This window comes from Hermetia illucens, chromosome 4, assembly GCF_905115235.1.
Source record: "Hermetia illucens chromosome 4, iHerIll2.2.curated.20191125, whole genome shotgun sequence".
Taxonomy (NCBI): domain Eukaryota; kingdom Metazoa; phylum Arthropoda; class Insecta; order Diptera; family Stratiomyidae; genus Hermetia; species Hermetia illucens.
The window spans coordinates 140,780,481-140,787,884 of record NC_051852.1 but is presented as its reverse complement, the minus strand read 5'-3'; positions in this window follow the sequence as shown (position 1 = coordinate 140,787,884).

Genomic DNA, 7,404 nt, shown 5'->3' with positions numbered 1-7,404 from the left:
CTTGGGGCGCTTGGTGTAGAACAATAGAGGACGAATGCAAGCGTCTTGGGCAGTCGTGGAGGTGCTGAAGCACATTTCTTCATCTGTGATTGACGCGCTATTCTCTACTAAAAGGTGAATGGCATATCTATTTTTTGGGGCTGATTCCACTTAACTTTAAGGATCGATCTTCAATCTTCTGTGCGGCGTTGAAATCGGACCAGGTGTGGATCGATGACTGGAAGTTACAAGAATGCAGAATTAACACGGGAGTTGTCTCTGGCAATCGTTTATCAATATCCATCTGTTATACAGACGGCCCTGTGTAGTGGGCCTTTTTGTTGAGAAGGAGGGGGTTAAGTGCACCATCCAGGATGGCGTGGTCGCTGGTACTTATAGAAAGCTCATAACGAGGGCGCCAGTGGAGAACGACCAGTGCAGAATGTTCGGTTCGGTATTAGAGACGTGGGACCATTTTTCATACAAGCATGGGCTTATCATGAGAACATTTTCGGTTTATCCAAATGAGCCGCATGCAGTATTTGATAGTTCAGCATGTAGGGGGGCCGCTACGTTTTAACTGGTCGCCTAATTTTACACGATACATTAGGCTTCTTGATTCAGATTCCTTCATTCCATTGCAACCATCGTGTCTTGTGAAAACTGTGGTAATGTGGAATTGGTCTCCCTATGTTCTCGCTCAAGCCATGCCCCAATGTTGGGAATAAGCCTGTGCATGCGGCATGGATTCTTCTTATCTGCGGGGCCAGAGATCATACGACTCTGACCTTACCACATTTCTGCTTTATGTGGGCCCTGCATATGTTTCGCATGGTACAGCACACTCGCTTCTTTCGCCGTAATGTTGACTGGGATCCCGATGCCTCATCTGGTACGGTGGGCGATACGAAGCTCTATCCTCAGGTAGTTTATTTGGCGTAGGAGACAACACTAACTTTTGCGTTTTCAAGAGAATATTCCTTCTTTCAGGCACGCCTCGAAGACATTAGCGAAAAGGTCGGACCTAGTCTTCACTGTTGGCTTCAAAGCACGGTTAGAGATGCCATCCAGACCGGGAGCCTTGTTGTTACCGATATTACCACGTCTTTTTCGCAGTTTTCCTTCAGGTGCTGGATGTATCACGCACCCGTTGAGTTGAACCATCGACTTTCGCTGTTTTGGTGCTGAGGAAACAGTAAGGCAAGTATTTTTTCAGGAGCCACTTGAGGAGATAGATGTAGCCTTTTCATTACCATCCTGTAATTCTTATCCTACGGGTTCATATCGGCATGGTCGCACAACTGTTTCTAGTAGTTTTTTTTGCTTTTTTAAGCGGCCCGCAGTTGTCTATAAACCTCCGCTCGATCCTCGCTACGACCTTTCACCCTAAGTCTTTGGTAAAGCCTCCTTCCTGGGAAACATGGGGCTGGCAAAGCTGTTTGAATTTGAACTTACCGATGCCATTAAGCGCAGTATTTTTTCCTGACATATTAGTGGTATCTCATAAGCCACTCAGTGCTCCATTAAGATCAGGTTAGAGTGAGGAAAGAATTGAAAATCAATTGAAAAGAAGAAAGATAGCAAAAATAAATGTATTCATTCAGTCAGGAGCTTGATGTGGTCCAGGGCCTCGTTTGTGTTTTTATTAGAAGTTAATGAACGAACTCCAGTTTCCATTTTTACTCAACGCTGGTGTCCTTTTTGAGCCCCCTTAAATTGATGTGTTGGTAGGTATATGCTACATTGCCTACTATGTTCTTGGATCTACCTACATTGAGAGCACAATTCAAGAGCTTTTTTGTGAAGATAATTAAAGACATTTCCTAGTGACAATGACTTTAATTAGTTTAATTTTTAAAATTAGAAAATGAATGGCTACCAAGTCCCAGTGCAATTTATACATTTGAAAACCATTTTTTGGAAAGACAAAAAAAGTGAAAGATCCTGAATATCATGTATGATAATCCCCATATACTCCTTTGCGACTAGTAATTAAAAATTATTCCTTAAGACAAAAATAGTGGTACAAATTGGCTGCTCAGATAAGATTCATAGGAAAAATTTTGGAAAAAACTGGGTTTTAGATTTATGACTATGATTGCTATCAGGCTTTGTTACTTACCCCTTGAATCGCTCAAATAGAGATTATTTTCGGCAGGGGCTTAAGATAGCCTAATTAGCTGATAATTATATTAAAATGCCATCTAATTATATAATTGATGTAAAGCTACGTACATATAGCGCACCAAAAGCGAAGAGTCATTTGAGCATTTCATTTGAGATTAGTTTCCAATTCCTTGTATGCAAATTAGTCAGATTTTTTACGTAGATAGAACAAAGTACGTTTTCTTTATTTTTTTTTTGTAAGGGTGAAGCTTTAATTTGAATTTGATGATTTTCGCGGGTACAAAATGATACATAAGTACTTTATGCATTAGAATTAATTTGCATAACTTTCATCTATTGAAAATTTCGATTTCCTTTTTACATCGTCATCCCTGAACAAAAAAGGCTATGAGAAGATACCCAGAGAGAGAAACGAATTGGAGGATGAGATATGACTGCCGAGTTTCAAAGGCCGTAGTACTTAAGAGGCTGGAATCTTTGCTCCTGTGCTATCCAATACTGAAGAGGTTATGAAAAGTAGAAATTATCTAAATTCATGCCATTCAAGCGGACTTCCTTGTTTCTGTGGTCATTACTAAAAGAGATTGGGGAAATTCTTCGGGAACCGCAAATGATACCTCGTCAAGATAAGAAAACGAGGGAAATCTGGTGAAAGATATAAAGAACGTATGAACAAGCTTTCCGAATGTTATTAGACTGTCAAAACAGTAATAAATATATAATTGGATATCGAGACGTTCGTACTCGGAATGGTTGGCTTAGAAACACCAAAACCCTTTCTATAACTTGTGTTCGAGAAACGCTTTAAAAACAATATTCGAAAAACGCGTTCTTTGAAAATACTGGGACCGGACTTCTTTCGAGATTCACGGTTGGGTGAGAACGAGTTGATATCAAAACAAAACACAAAGATTAATTTTGATTAGTTGGTTTTATTGCCCGCACAAAAAGCAGGATGAGAAGAAAAAAGAAGATGGAAACGAAAACGAAAACGAGAACGAGAAAACAGTAAACAGCGAATTGCGCGTGAAAAAATTCTACGATAAACGTCAAGCGGAGATGTAGAAAGAGAACCGCTGTAAATTTACACAAACAGTCAGCGCTAACGCAGAGATAAGATGAGATGAGAAGCGGGAGATTTGAACAACTTGCGTACAAACGCTTTATTTCATAGACATGCAATCGAATTTTATGCATATCTCCTCACTGAAATTCGAGTTATCTGTTATCAAAAATTCTAACTAAATAATCGTTGTTATACAGTTTTGTTGTCCTGACTAATTGGCAATACTACGATTTAAAATGACGTCACACATACTTTCCTAAAGTGATTTTCGTCACAATCTATTTTCGCGCATACGTTTAGGGACGTGTCCGAAAATATAAGCCATGGTCACCTAGATGAAGTCGCTACTCATTCTAAATAGATGAAGGTAGGCTGGTTGGTGATGGCTCAGAAAACCAGCATCATGGATGAAATTATCTGGATGCCCCAAATTAGGCCACTTTATGGCATTATACAACAATGATCAAGGCAGGTGCCGCAATACACAGGAGATTGTCGCGTTTGTTTTTCTCTTCGTGAACAGAGATGGAAAACAACGGAGCTAGATAATTCGTTCTTCACCAGCTCATTCTGTATTTTTATATTTGCGGGGGAACCGCAAGACAATTCTTCCTTGACCTCGGCATCTCCACAACTATACTCTGCCGGGTCACGTTCCTTCGCAGCGCTTTGTTCAGACTCTTTCTCTCCATTGCGAATCTTGGGCAGTGCAACATCACATGATATTCATTTTCCGGTATGCCCCTGCATGCGGGACAATTAGGCGAATCATCAACGCGGTGTATTGTATTGTATATATATTGGCATCTTTGCACAAAGCAGCTCCTTTTACTTTTGTGAATCGTTGCTTATCCGTCTCATCTCGATCGTGGCTACCGGGTTTTTTTTCTGTGTCTCTGGTAAAGCCTCATTGCCCAGAAACAAACGTATGAAGACTCAAAATTCGCGAGTACACCGGCTAGTTCCGTGAATGCTTCAAGCAGAGCATGTCTTCCTATCGTCGTTATCCGGCTGCCCCCTTCGAGAGCCCACGCATAAAAATCACCAGCTGTGATTATCGGTCAGTCTCTTCTTGCACACAAAACCAAAACGACCAGCATTTGCTTATACTCGTCAAGTGCGCTGGGTGGAGCATAGCAACTGTATATGTGAACTCGTTTCACTTTCTGCATTATTTTCTGGAAGGATTGTTTCCCGCAAGCCCATAACGTTGCTTGGCCCGTTTGATCCTTGATTCAAATGCCACCACCACGATTTCGATATGATTCATTAATTATGGCTACATCGATATTTTTCTCGCGGATGTTTTCCGAGAGTAAATACTCATTTGCCAATTGCATTGAGGACTCTTCTGTATTCAGGTCACCTGTACTGGAACATGCCTTCGCGATATGACCAAAGCCAAGGCATGTAAAGCACATATAGCTCAGCCTATTCTTACTCTCTCCGCTACCAACCGTTTGAGTGCTGCTGATGGCGGATTGTGTCCATCGTATGGTTTGCATGGCTTCTTTACCTCTAACTCTTGAAGTTTAACAAATTCGGATTTGTTAGTGATGACCCCATTTATATACTTGCAGACTATAGAGATCTCCGACCTCCCTCCAGTCCCAAGGACTTTCAAATTTGTCTCAATAATTTATCCGCTGTTATATCCTTGGACTCGTGAGCTCTAACATAAGGTCTCCTTTCTGAGACCATGTAATATCGCTAATGCTATCTCTGAAATTAGCAAGTTCCGAGCCTGTCTTCTCTACCTTGAGAATGTCAGCGTATGACCTTTCGCCTCTTATCTCTCTTTTTCCGAGTTGCCTCCTTTTTCCATGATTTCACATCCTCATTGGGGTGTCTACAACCTCTCTTCGGAATTTCGGCTACATGAGTTTCGCTAGCAGATTGAGCCGCCCTCCACAACTGCTCCACTTTTTTTGGAGTTGAGCTCTTTTTTCTTTTAGGGAATTACTGCATAGTTGACTCAATCATCCGTTCGCACAGCCTCTTCCCTGGTTTCTCTCCTGCCGATTTTTGAGTGGGCGTCATATGTATTCCCTAGCTTACTCTTTAGCCTGCCGCCTTCACTCCTCTTTTATCCTGGGCCTTGCCGTACGCCAACCTCATGCGTCTAATCATGGCCCCTATATTTTGATGAATATTCCCTCCATCTGGTCGTTCTAGAAGGAGGCAGTAGCTTAAAATATGTGGCGGTGCAGAAGCTGCGATAGTTCTCTCAATGTATAAATATGACTTGTGATGTTACCATGCCGGGATGGATTTTCTTTCGCAGTTTGACTTTTCGAGTGAAAACCACCTGTCAGAGGGCGAGAGGAAACCCAAACCATAAAAAATTGGATCGAGAATACAGAGATTTTTGGAATAACCTTAAGGAGTCATCTATACGGATGAAATTGGACTTTGTTCCGAATGTGAGCCTATGGTTCACTACCTGCAAAGCTATTATTAACGAGTAAAGTTTACCTCAAGTGTACCGGATTACGGCTCTTGTTGAACATAATAACAACCCTTTTAGTTAGAATAAGGAAGATAAAGCTCAGGCTCCGGCACAACGGGATACTTTCTCGATGTATTAAGACCATCTGCAAATGTTTATGGGACCACAAGGCTCCAGAGTAGGGAGAAATTGCAAAGAGACCTATTAAACTAACCGTAAAAATCAGATTGAATATTGCCAATATCAAGATTGGCGCTTATCAGGTCATTTCGAAATTGAGGATTAGTAGTACCTGAGAATGATGATTGATTCCAGGCTCAGTTTAAAGGGCTTTTGGGATATCTCAAGCAAAAGGGAGTAAGTTGTACTAATATTTCATAACGTGTAGCAGTGAGCTTTGGATTTTTCCTCCCCTTAAAACACACTGTGGAAGAAGAGGGGGTGATACCAGGCGTATCATCGGAGGATGAGCTGCTGGTATCCAACCAGGAGACAGTAGCCGTCAAAGGTAGTACAGTTGGTACCAGCTGAAGCACCGCTCTGCTGAAAGCAACCGCAGGGACTTCCGAGAGTTAGGCGGCAGAGGACTAGTGGTTTCCAGGTTGGAACCCACTGCTGTCAAGCTGGGTGTAACGAGTACCAGCCATAGTTCTCCTAACTCGAAACCGTCGACGTCGGAAGCCCATTAACAAGCAAGGGCAGTCAAGAATGTCGGCCATAGGAAACTGGCTAAAAAGCGGAGGTCGACAAGAGTCCTGCGCAAGAGCTACCACCAAAAGGCCCTACACAATCTGAGCAAAAGAATGAAGAGGTTGGTACTATCGACGAGTGGATGATTGTTGAAGAATATAGCAGCAACGCCTGTTAGATGAGCAGAATGCGAAGTCCACCGTTCTCAAACGTAATCGGTTCCAAGACAAGGCCAAACAAAAATACAAGCGGAGCAGAGTGTGCAAAGGTTCAGATGCTGAGCAACTTCTACAAACAACGGCGTGCCACAGCGCTAATTGGGCTCCTTGGTGTGGCCACTGATACCTACCTACCAACTTCTTCGTTAGCAACGTCAAATCCCCTACCAGGTGGAGTGCCAGCACTTGTGTGGAAATAATGTACCCCTAACTCTTCGAAAGTTCCATTGGCATATGTATGAAATCGCGGGTGTGCTTATGCCCCAAGCCAAACGCCGACACCGTTGACTAATTTTGCATTTATAGGATGATAAATGTCAATTCTGTACTTGGTATGAACACAGTACACATAAAGGCTATCGACCAATCTCGCAAACTGGCGGACCAAAAAGATTTGCGTATACTGTTAAGTTTAATATACTATTATGGAAAATTGGTTAAGGGAAAGCATCAGTTGAATGGGTCATTAGAACAACTTCTTTGCAAGGATACACTTTAGAAATGAACCTCACCTCTGCTTCCACAATAAGACTCACATTAAGCCGGTATAGGCGGTGGCCTTCTACATCTTTGCGCAGAAAAAAATGAGACCCGTCTTCCACATAAGTAAAGTGTTAATCAAAGCTTTCTTAAATTCGTATTGAGTGCGGATATCGATGTATCATATCCATTGTTGTACTCTTTAAGCAAGTTATCGGTGAAGGCTATAGTGACCGAAATGCAGCGCGACTTTGACACAAACCATGGAGTGCAGCTTATGAACTCCTTAGGATTCATTTTTCTGGCCGATAATGTGGACCAATTTTGAGAATGTAGTCTAATTAGGCAAGTACCGTGCTCAAACTTCTGGTGACCCAGTGAAAGTTCCTCTGAAG